Here is a 12,979-nt window from a genome sequence, read left to right as displayed (position 1 = left end):
ACACTGTTTATGACCATTTTATTTGGTGTAATATGACCATTTTATGCCCTTCTAATGTTTGCTTTTTGTTTAAAAAGTAATTTTTTGTTTAACTACTTTTTGCATTATGTTACTCCTATTGTTAATAATATTTTCCATATTGAAATTATGTAAACACCTGTTATTTATCTGACATCTTTATAAACTGTTTGGATTTGTTACCGACACATATTGTATGGTATGTTTATTTATTGCTTATCCTCCAATAAAAATGGTAAAACTAAAAAGCATTTGGGAATCTGATTGGATTTGATCAATCATAAAGACACACAACTAACTTTCAAGTCATGTGTGATCAAAGACCGAAAAAATGGATGCTTACAAATAGTTAGATGTTTCAATTATCTTCACATCTAATCATTTTATTGCATTAGAAATCAGATCAGAAGTGAAAATCATCTCCTGAGGATGATTAATATATTGTTAAAACCTGAAGTGAAGGGAAAGTTTCTCAATGGGGTGCAAACAAAAAAAAGCAGCAATAGGACTTAAAATCATAAACGTTTTTACACTCTATCCAAAAAAAGATTTTAAATATACTATACCACTTATGGGTCTATTTTGAAAGCAGGGAATCTGACATTCCCTCAAACATTCCCTGGTGGGAATCAATTACTGCCATTGAAACACATGGACCTGGAAGATTCTTCACCAGAAAATGTTTTAGTGAACTAGACTAATCCCTATCGTGACCTGTTAGACCTGATAAATATTGTAAATGGATTGACGATTAGAATAATGACATACAGTCCCTGCAGTGTCCTTGAAAGCCTTTGCTCGTATACCAAATTTCATTTCACATTACATCCTTTTTTTTCAGACTTCTTTTGTATTGTGTTTGTGGATTGTTTCCTATTCACTTTGTACAAATGAATCACATTTAATATCTATTCTCTGGGGTGTGCCATTTGCAGCATCATTATCATGCCTTTGACCTTTCTGAAATATTTAGGACCTCACACAGGCCGAGCGCTGGAAGAATACGTGAACACGTGAAGAGGATATTCAATTACTTATTATACAGAGATACAGTATAAGGGGAGTTAGGATTCAAGGCAACATACCTGAACTATGCCTAAGCTGGGAATTAAATGCCCCCCACCTTGGAGCACACCCGCCCCCATATAGCACCAGTCCTACAATCTTTTTAAGTTTTTATTGCTAGCATACATGGGTTTTTGGGCTATCTCTACCCAAGTGGGGTCTTCTTCTCCTTCCCATGGCAGTGCTCACAGATTTTGCTACGTCTGTTTTTGCTACCTTCAGTGAAATCTTACAGTGCTGCCTAATATTTCCCCAACCCCTTTTCCTAATACCTAACCTTCTTTTTAGACACCTAGGCCTCCTCCTGCCCACTGCCAACCCCCCCCCCCCCCATTCTCGGTACCTAAAACTTTTTGCCCTATGGGTAAACTTCACCCCCCCCCTGCCTAATACCCAACCTACCCAGAACTAAACCCCTAAACCCCTAACCTTAACCCTCCATTTTCCTTATCATCTGATGGGTAGTGGCCAAGACCAGAAGAGGGCATGGAAAAGTATTGCTGGAACTTGAAGTTGGTAAGCATTGGATGTGATCATTTTGTTTTGTTTGGGGGGGAGGGGGGTGTTTGAGCATCTTAGTCTTTCTGTATGTGGTATGTCTACATGTATGTCTAGCAGGTGGGAATCTGCAATAAAGTTTGTTAAAATGATCGCATCTTGACAATTGTTGTTCTTTTTTGTGTAATGAAAGTGAAAATATATATTTTAGGAAGCCCTATCATGTAATAAAAATGTTATTATAACACACAATAAAGGAGTACCATTATACTTCTTACCAATGCCCTTAGCACCTAATATATCTAATTGGATGTCTGTGCACTTCATTCTAGTTACTGAACTCCATCCATTCAGTCAATTGGGACCCTAGAGAAGGTGGGGGTGCTGTCGCTCATTTTGCCCTACCCAAAACTGTCCTTGGTTGCATTTCTCCCCGTTGTCACTGTATAACTATTGCCTTCCTACATCTCATACGTAGATCAGCTATGTAGGGCAAGCTATTTTTCTTATGAAGGGTATTTTTAAAGTAAAGCTGTGGCAAGGCTATGGACTCTTAAATATTTTTACATTGTTTACAAATGATAAATCATCTATTAGGCTGAGTTTAACCTAAAAATGAAAAGATTGCAATCATAAAAATATTTATTGTAGAGAAGACATGAATGAATGCATGTCTAAATGTGCTGTATCTACAGCATACATACCTAGCCAACTAAAATAGCCATCCTGGGTTTCGGCACCAAAAAAAAAACAAGTAGGTGCCACTGTAGGAGCGAGGGGAAGTTAGGTCATTTTAGCTTTAAAGAAAAGCCCTCAATGGCTTCTGTAGTTACAGCCACTGTGAAACAAGTCATCTTCAAGGTTCACAATAGAAGCAGTGATGTTGTTCAAATCTTCTCTAGAGTACCGTTCTGTCTTCCCTAGAAGGCTCCTATTTTATGTTTGCATTGCATTACTGCAGGGAAGGAGCAGTTACCGCTTCTTTGAACTGCGGCTTCGGGGGAAATGCCACATGTAGCTTCTACAATTGGCAGCACCATAGAGATTTATTGGGGCCAGCAGTAAACAGTACAGTACTGCTCACTGCCACCGGCTGTCAAATGTGCAGACATGGGTTCTTTAATAACCAGCACTATGGTGCAAATGAAAAGTTCCAGCCACCATGAGCCACATGGGAAAGCTTGATCCCAAAATGGGTCTAAACCTACCCCAAACATATAAAAGTGCGGCTTACTTTGATGCAGGTGCCATGTAGAGATGACAGGTCCAGGACTTGTCATTGCTACATCCTAGGAAGTTGTTATCTTTGTTGTTGACTCCATGGTGGACTTTCAACTCTTCAGTGGTCAACTTTGGCCATTGTGTGGCCACTGATGATGTAACTCTTGCAATACAGTATGGAGCTAAAACAAAAAGCCACCAGGAGTCAGGGATTTATTTTTTTTTTTGCATTGCACGTCTCTTGTGAATTAGCTCAACCTCAACCTCCTGGTGACTTTTTTTTAAGTTTATGTTTGCTTTAAGAATAACTGAATATATATGAATGTCCATAGCCCAGCCCAAATATGGGACAGAGAAATAGGTCCACGGTCTCTACGAATGAGTCATATCTTTATATCTACATCTGAGCTATTTTCACCTTAGCCAAATACGACAAAAAGAACAGAAATTGCCCGGAGCAGCTTTTGAAATCAATTGATCTGCACAAATCTAACTGTGAAGAAAAACTAATTGAAGGAACATTGATTGTGACCTCTCGTAAATCGGCCTGAAGTCTTAAAATACCTTCTGCTGTATAAGATGCTAAAATATTTACTCAGCGAAGATTATGAGTCATAAATGAAGCAGAAAGTACCGTGGTCATCATTTCTTAAAGTATTGATCTTTATTAATATTTATGTGGCGTAATGCTGCCTGACGTCAGCGTGGTGCAGTCCACCAGTATATAGCAACTGTCTAAAATAATCCTTATTCCGCAAAATGGTGCAAAAAAAGCAACAGTAACGTATAAAGGACACTAATCTGTGACAACCAATCATAAAGCTGATCATTAAAATTTGATATAGGGTATGCTATTGCTACACAAACCAATATCACTTACCATTGTCTTCAAGGATGTAGCCAACAATGGACCCATGTACATAACCGATTTGGGATTACTATTCGCTGGGGAGAATCTGGGGCCCTTGTGCAGCAGCACACTTTGAAACCCCTCTACATCTGCCCCTTCTTCAAAGGGTAAATTGTATCACATCTCCTTTGGGCACACTGGCACAGACAGCAGTAGTGGTCTAAAGAAGCTTAATGGTGGTCAGTGGTAGGTACCACCTAGGTTAGTAGTCAGTATTCAGTGCCCGCTTTCATTGGTCAATGATAGGACCCGTTTCATTGGTTGTCAGGTCTATCTTTTGTTGGTGGTCAGTGGTGAGCACCTCTTATGTTTGTGGTCAATAGTAAGTACTCCAATACATTGGGGGTCAGTAGTAAAGGCTCAATGGGTGGTTAGTGGTAAGTGCAACTTTTTGTTATTGGTTATTGAAGGGTCCCTATTTTGTTGGTGGTGTGTGCTCTTATCTTGGTGGAAAGTGGTGAGTATTCGTTATGCTGGTTGTCAGTGGGGAATATAGCGTATATTGGTGATTAGAGGTAGGTGTCCCGTTTTATCTGTGGTCCATGGTGAAGTCTGCTTGTGTTGGTGGTCAGTGTCCTTTTTTTTCCTTTGTGGTCCATGGTAAGTGAATGAGTGGTGGGTGTCTCATAGGTGAGTTGTCACTGGTCACATTGGTAGTCAGTATCGAAGGCTCCTTTTTGTTGGTGGGCAATGGTGAGTGCTTCCTTTTATTGGTGGCTGGTGGTGAGTGCTTTCTATCATTGGTCGCCATAGGTGAGTGCTTCCTTTCATCTGTGCTCTTAGGTGAATTCTTCCTTTCATTGGTGGCCATTGATGAGCCCTTCATTTCATTAGTGGTCAATGTTGAATGCTTTCTTTCATTGGTGGTCAATGAAAAGTGCTCCATTCATTGATGGTCAGTGAGGAATTCTTCCTTTCATTGGTGGTAAGTGATGATTTTTCCTTTCATTGGTGGACGGAGGTGAATTCTTCCTTTCATTGGTGGCCAATTTTAAATGTTTCCTTTCATTGGTGGCCAATGTTGAATGTTTTATTTGTGCTCATTGGTGATTGCCTCCTTTCATTGGTGATCAATGATAAGTGCTTCCTTTTATTGGTAGTCAATGGTGAAGGTTTTACTTTTGTTAGTGGTCAGTGGTGAATGTTTTCTTTCATTGGTAGGCAATGATGGGAAAGTGTTATGATGGTGGTCAGTGTCTGGTGCTTTTTCTTACTGGTTAGCAGTTGACAGTGCTCCCTGTTGGTGATCAGTGCCTTTAATTGGTGGTTATTGGTGATTGTCTCTTAAACTGTTGGTCATTGATGAATACCCCTTTCTATTGATAATAAGTAGTAAGACCCCGCTTTGGTTAGTGGTAAATGCACCTTTTCATAGGTAATAGGTGATAATTGCCCTGATTTGTTAGAGGTCAGTGGTGAGTGCCCTTGTCATTAGTGGTCAGTGGTTTGGACTATTGAAGGGAAATATCTTTAGATACGGGCTACAAAAAAAATTAAAAATGATTATTGTTGATGTACAGCTGAACTTCAGCAATAACAAAAAAAAAACTTTTAAAGTGGAGTTCATTCTATGGAATCAGTTGCTACTTGCAGTGATCTAGGGCAGGGGTGCCCAACAGGTGGATTGCAATCTACCAGTAGATCCCAAAGGCAATGTGAGTAGAGTCAAAATAAACTCTACCACACAAAGGAGTTAATATGTCCAAATACCATTCCACCATGACTGATGATGATTTGGAAGTCTGTTTGAGGCTGGCTACCAGCAACTACTGTCCGGACTATGCAACTTTGGCTGATTCCATTCAGTTTAGGACATCATCGGAGTAAGGTAATGGTCAAAAATGTACAGAATTGTATTGTGCCATACATGTTCATGCTGTTATGCAAGGTATATAAACTATACTCTGTATATATATATAAATTTATATATATATATATATATATATATATATATATATAAAATGAAATATATGTTTAGCATTTTTAATGTTGGTAGATCATTTTGAATCTGTCATCTTAAAAGTAGCTTGCAAGCCAAAAAAGTGCGAGCACCCCTGATCTAGGGCACACGGTGGTGCATGTTCTCCATGGCTGTTGGTTGTAGAAGTGCCCCTCAATGATCACTAGCCAATAGGAATGCTCATCGCCAGATACCATAACTACAGTCTTGGAACCCATTGTCAAGGTTTACAGTGGTGCATCACCTGACAACCATCAGCCAATAGGAACGCTCACAGCTGTATACCTTAACACCTGTTGTTTCCAGTGAACAGGAGCAGCTGTGCGCCTGGTCTATAGGAAGGACTAACTGAAGGTAATATAAACAGATCTGTTCAGAATGAACCGATGAAAGTGTATGTATAAGTGTAGGTAGCTAAGAAGAAACAATCCCTATTTAATGTACAACGCTGTGTAATATGTTGGCGCTATATAAATCCTGTTTAATAATAATAATAACTGTATGGCTTCAGGACTTCCACCAAAGCAAGCCCTTGGTAAGTAAGCCCCATTCCAGTGCCCTGCCACCCCTCCTCATCCATAAATCTCCCCCCAGCCCTGCATGCAGAGAAGTCATTGTGCTGCACTTCTCAGGTTCCCAGTTTAGGCATAGAAGGGGCGTGTCCTTGGCGGCTGCCCATTGGCTGCTCTATGCGTCAGTCACAGGGAGGAGGGGCGGGTGCAGGGAGCTGAGTGTGCGGGTTCGGAGCAGAGAGGACGCCGAGCACAGGAGCGCAGCTGCAGGTAGGAGAATGGCCGGGCTGGCTGGGCAGCTGTAGGGGACAATTCCTATAAATGCAATGCACACATTTATTCTATTGTTATTCTGATGAGATAATAAAATCTCAGGTGCAGCAGATCCTGCAAGGTGAGAAATGATGGTGAGCTGCAGTGTATGATGAGAAGATTATTCCTGCTCTATGGGGAGAGGATCCATCTATCCTCTATAATATATATTCTGCATACTGGCAACTATCACTGACATCATAGATTAGTTAGTGACATCTCCCCATAGATGCAGCACATAGAAGATGCTGAGCACCTGTTGTCACCATCATTACCTGCTGCCTGATATCTCCTTATAATAACAGCTCCCAGCACTCATTTATACAGATCATTCAACTGTTCAAACATTGTTATCATTGCAAGTGTATATACCTACATTGCATGCAGTGTGTGGGGGTTCATTAAAGAGAACCTTTCATAAGTGGAGGCTGTCATTGCTCTAAATGCTGCTTTCCTGGCTGTCAGATGCCCCCATTGCTTTAACCTTTTCAATGCAATTTGGTATATTGTAAATTCATATAAAACCCTAAAGCAGTGTTTGCCAACCTTTTTAACATAGGGAAACTGCTGAAATAAGTTTCATGTCCTCAGGGAACTCCTATAATTACTTTACCCACAGATCATTAGTGGGGTGGTCAGTAGGAAGAATGTCTCTTACATTGCTGGTTAGTGGGAAGAATGTTTCAAATTACAAGAATGTTTTGTAAAGGTAACACATTTTTTCAATTTATTTTAAGTGTGATCCCTACATTTATTAGTTGCACCGTATGTATTAGTCACTTGGGTATTGTCTATTTGTTGAAGGTGATATAGGGATAGGGTTCCATGTTGTTGTATCTTACCTACACTACTAGTCCTATCTTCTCTTCACACATATTCTCTGGACTGTTCCTACATTTTTTTACATATTATATATATATATATATATATATATATATATATATATATATATATATTTTTTTTTTTCATATTTTTATATATTTTTGATGATGACTTAAGCACATCCATGTAAAATGGGAAGACTGTGGCCATCAAGGGGCTTGCATGGGCAGCTCACAGTATATTAGTGTGGTGGTCAGTGGGAAGAATGTCTCTTACATTGGTGACCATTGGGAAGAATGTCACCCTTACCGATAGCCAAAAAGATCATTGGTGTCACTTACACTGACCTGAGAGATACAGGAACCCCCTGCAACATTTGGAGGACCCCTGGTTGTAAAGCACTAATCTAAAGCATTGAACTTTTTCTGAAAACAAGAAAAACCCATTAAATAAAAACATGGTGGTCCTATGATGAAAAGTGATTCTTGTACAATAACATGTTAATATTTAATATGGCAAGAACTACGCTACCCAGACTATTCTATAGGTGATGATTGAAAACCCTTTGCAGCTTGGAATGATTCTTCTCACTGTGTTGTGCGATTAGCAATTTTGTACTCATGAATGCCATTCACATTCATTTGTATAGGTAGATGGGCATGTCAATATATATTTTTTTTATTTTTATATTATATTTTAACACTTTTACTTACCTTTTTTACTATTGCCTATTGCTCTATAGAAGGATTGTATTATATATATTTATGTGCACAATGACAGGTACTCAGAAATCTCTGGCACTATCCCCAATCAGATCAAGTACAGATTATATTAAATTGGTTGTTGTCCCAAGCGTAATGGCTGATCTGACCCTGAAGGTGCTGAGAACTGGGCACCTCCATTGATCATAGGGGAGATCCAGGAACAGATGTTTTTGTCTCCCCTCCACTCTCCATTAATTTATGGTGGTATAAATGCCCAGGGCACCTGCAGAACCTATGACTTCTGTGTTGGGGTACATTGTTTCTAGTCTATAAATGTGATCTGGAGGATTTCTTTTAATTATTATTTGTACAAAGTATTTATATAGCACCATCATATTACACAGCGCTGTACAAAGTCCATAGTCATGTCAATAGCTGTTCTTCAAAGGAGCTCACAGTCTAATGTCCCTACCATAGTCATATGTCATTATTACAGTCTAGGGGCAATTGTGGGGAAAGCCAATTTACCTAACTGCATGTTTTTGGAATGTGGCAGGAAACCCACACAAACACGGGTAGAACCTGCAAACTCCATGCAGATAGTGGCCTAGCCAAGATTTGAACCTGGGACCTAGCGCTGCAAGGGCCAGACTGCTAACCACTGAGCCACAGGCAGTAAAAGGGTTAATACGTTGTGTTCTTTTCCTGGAACAAGCATACACATACCAATATCTGACATAATTCTGCCCTTACAGATAGACATGCCTGTTCCAAGTCAGTGACTGAAGACGTATTAAACCTATCAGGTCAATATACTAACTAGAAATTGGGATTTTTTAAAAGGCAATTACACCTGCCACGTGTCTTTGGGTGTCAGTGCCACCAATAGACTCAAAGATTGGCAGTTGCTCTTAAAACTCAGTGGCTGGCTATGTTATTCAGGGTAGATGGGAACCTACAAAACTCACATATGTAACTAGTGGGATTTTGGCACATAGTGTTGGCCAGAACTACAAACAAAAAATATTTGGGGTGCTGTTTTTTTAAGTTGACTACAAAATGAGTAAAAACATGGATCAGGTAATGGGGAAAGCAAAGGGATATCTGGGGTTCAGCACCTGAGGAACCACCAGCGGGAGGAAGGAGGTCCTGATTTCCCTATATTAGTAGAATTCTAGGAGGCATCACTAGAAGGGTCACCAGCAGGAGGAAGGAGGTCCTAATTGTCCTATATAGATAGTTGTGATGGCGGGCATCACTAGGGGGGTCACCAGCAGGAGGAAGGAGGTCCTGTTTGTCCTATATAGATAGTTGTGATGGGGGGCATCACTAGGGGGGTCACCAGGTCCTGTTTGTCCTATATAGATAGTTGTGATGGGGGGCATCACTAGGGGGGTCACCAGCAGGAGGAAGGAGGTCCTGTTTGTCCTATATAGATAGAAGTGATGGGGGGCATCACTAGAGGGGTCACCAGCAGAAGGAAGGAAGTCCTGATTGTCCTATATAGATAGAATTGATAGGGGGCATCACTAGGGGGGGTCATCAGCATGAGGAAGGAGGTCCTGTTTGTCCTATTTAGATAGAAGTGATGGGGGGCATCACTAGGGAGGTCACCAGAACATGGAAGGAAGTCCTGATTGTCCTATATATATAGAAGTGATGGGGGACATCACTAGAGGGGTCACCAGCAGGAGGATAAAAAGTCCTGATTTCCCCAATATAGAAAGAATTCTTGAAGGCATCACTTGAGGAGCTACCAGCGGGAGGAAGGAGGTCCTGATTTCCCTATATGAGTAGAATTCTAGGAGGCATCACTAGAATTGATTAGTGATAGATAGAAGTGATTGGGGGCATCACTAGGGGGGTCATCAGCAGGAGGAAGGAGGTCCTGTTTGTCCTATATAGATAGAAATATTGGGGGGCATCACTAGAGGGGTCACCAGCACGAGAAGGGAGATCCTGATTCCACTATTTAGATAGAATGCTTGGGGTCATCTCTAGAGGGGTCACCAGCAGAAGAAAGGAGAACGGAGAAGTATGTTTTGCATATTTTCCTGAATTTGTGACATTTCTCTGATAATTCATATCAGACCATTGAGTACATTTATGTACATATTGTTATAGCTCATTCCTTCAACCTCCTTAGTAGATTATTATATGGGTACCTTAATGGATTTAGCATTTTTTGTTAGAGCGCTGCTTTGCAATGTTCTTTGTTTTTTATCCTACATAATAAATAGTATCCCGTGGGCTGATAATACTGTTTCGCACAGAATAAGCACTTGTAAAATGTATGTGAGGCACATGGTGAGCAATTGTTCAGCTTTATAGGAAGCAGCGCAACATGGAGCTTTATTAAAAAAATAAAACACAGATTCTTACATGAAAAGTATTGCAGGATATCATGAGTGTTTAGGACGCTCATGATATCCTGCAAAGTTTTTTTCTATTTAATTTTTTATTTTTTTTAAGTGTGATCCCTACATTTAATAGTTGCACCAAATGTATTAGTCACTTAGGTATTGTCTATTTTTTGAAGGTGGTATAGGGATAGTGTTCCATGTTGTTGTATCTTACCCACACTACTGGTCCTACAATCTATACAGACATCTTCTCCTAATGCCTCTGGGCTTTTCCATGATGACTTTCCATGAGCACATCCATGTAAAATGGGAAGACTGTGGCCATAAAGGGGCTTACATGGTCAGCGACCACTCTCCAGTATGTTTAGGCATTCAAAAATGCTCAGTTGGTATTAAGAGGGCTAATGATTGCCAAGGAAACATTCCCTGCACATATATACCACTGGCCTGAACACGAGACAGAATGTATCAGTGGAATTGTTCTCTGTAGACTGAATTCTGATCCTATCACCAGCAAGTTGCAGCAGAAACCAAGAATTGTCTGACCGTATTCCAATCTACAGTGGACCAGTTTTGGAACTTTTCTAACCAACTTCTTACTAAAAAGATAATATTGATGGCTTTACGGACCCCGACTGTTCTTCGTTTTCGTCAGCCATTCTCAAACAGGAACCCTAGGTTTTCTCCAGAGGTGTGTAGGGGTTCTTTGAACTTTGAATGTGATAGAGCCAACACCACTCTGCAAATTCAGCAACATAGTTCCCAAAATTTTTGGGGCCGTTTGCTGGCATTTGGACAACCCCAAAAAGACAGGGGTGGGGGTCATACTTTGTAACTGACTTTTCAAACTAACCCTTAGAAAATTTCTGGAGACCTGGACTTATTTCAAGGGTTCCACTGGGGAACAACGGTTAAGAAAGGCTGATTTGGATAGACTATTCTTCTTGTTCAACCAAGTCCCTCTCGCTTTCCTCAGTTGTTCTTTTCTGGTGTATGATCCCTCTACAAATGTACCTTTGAAATATTTTCATATCTGAGCTGTCAGAGCCGACCAGGATTCCCAGCCTTATTCTCTTCTCACAAGCAGTGTAAAGAGAAGTTTAAGAAAACCTTTATTACCCACTTTCCTGTTTTGAGAGCAGCCCCTGAAAGAGTATGAACCTTCAGCCATAAAATGTCGTGCAAAGAGTAGTACTTTCTCCTATTCCTCATATGACCAAATGATCATTCAGAATACAGTAAAAAAAAAGCCCCGTGGAAACTGTTTGGCGAAACGCGTCGGGCTTAATACGATGTTAGAATTCTATGATCATTCCTTACTGGTAATATATGTACTAATGTTTGCACTAAAACTTTGTTTACCACTTAACTCAGTTGCATGTCAATTTTACTACCCATTTTACACATAACTGTACGATATAATTTACCTACCTATCTGCAGTAAATATTATTATGCTTTTTGCCCTAATTTTTTCAATATTTGTACTATTAGTTAAACCTTCTATCCAACTACTAAATCAGACATTCTCAACCCTAGGGTTCCGCCAGAGGTGATAAAAGGAGCTTTGGCTGGTAGACCTCTAATGTGATGGTGACTTCAAAGTTTTGTGGCTATTGCCATTTGGCAAAGTCATTGGCATGACACCACAACTCGTTTTAGCTGTCTGTAAGAGGGGGCATTTTTTCCACTGACCTTCTCTGGTTTTAGTAGAGGTTCTCCGAGATCTGATTTGATCATCAGGGTTCCTCAGAGGTTGACTGTTCTAATTGATAGTGTGGATTTAACCAATCACCAAAACCGAAGACTTGCTGTACAGTATGCAATATCGAGAAGAGGTAATTGTGCCCTAGCAAGATCATAAAACATGTACACTTTGTCTGGAATTCCTCCAGGAAAGTATCCATGCACATCCTAAATTGTGAGGGTGCCTAGGCACCCCTGTAGTCTTATATATCTTAAGGGTAAGATCCAAGCCACTGGGCCACTGTCTCGTAGCCTCAGGAGGTCTGGTGTGAAATTTGTTACCTCCCGTGATATAAGGGACCACCTTATAGTACAAACTATGTAAGATGAGGACATAGGTAATCCACAATTTTAGGTAACACCTGATCATGTACAGAGTGAGATCTTCTAATAGGTTTACCTGTTTTGTTGACAATTGTCTAAGAATGATGTCCCTTACTTCTTGAAGAGCTTACTTTGTACATCCTGCTGGGTGTATGATAGTATGTGAAGCAAAATCTCCCCAATGGTACAGCACTAAAGTAATATTAACATTCAGGTGATAATCTCCTAATTAACTGCCAAGAACATTTCCTAATCTTTACAACACCCAAACCTTTACTGCAAGTTTGTTTCGAGATGAATCAGAAGCCTGATTGGGAACCACTGATGTGACTATGATGTCACCTGCACCATGCTATCACATAGCAGTCAATAAATTAAAAAAATAAAGAATTCCCTTTATACATATGCAGATATGTAATCATGTATGCACCTTAAACATAATTATTATTATTAAACAGTATTTATATAGCACCAACATATTATGCAGTGCTGTACAATAAATAGGGGGTGCAAATGACAGATAGAT

General features: G+C 40.0%; 1 protein-coding gene across 1 annotated transcript in view; it reads left to right on the top strand.

The window, feature by feature from the left end:
• The first annotated feature begins 6,400 nt into the window (after window positions 1-6,400).
• Window positions 6,401-12,979, top strand: part of RCAN2 (regulator of calcineurin 2) — a 77,120-nt gene continuing 70,541 nt past the window's right edge. The window contains exon 1 of the mRNA XM_072407419.1: window positions 6,401-6,454. The gene's annotated coding sequence lies outside the window, so the exon portion shown is untranslated. The remainder of the gene's footprint in view (window positions 6,455-12,979) is intronic.

This window comes from Pyxicephalus adspersus, chromosome 4 (genome assembly GCF_032062135.1).
Source record: "Pyxicephalus adspersus chromosome 4, UCB_Pads_2.0, whole genome shotgun sequence".
NCBI lineage: Eukaryota > Metazoa > Chordata > Amphibia > Anura > Pyxicephalidae > Pyxicephalus > Pyxicephalus adspersus.
The sequence above is the reverse complement of the archived record's forward strand: the minus strand, read 5'-3'. Positions and strand labels throughout refer to the sequence as shown.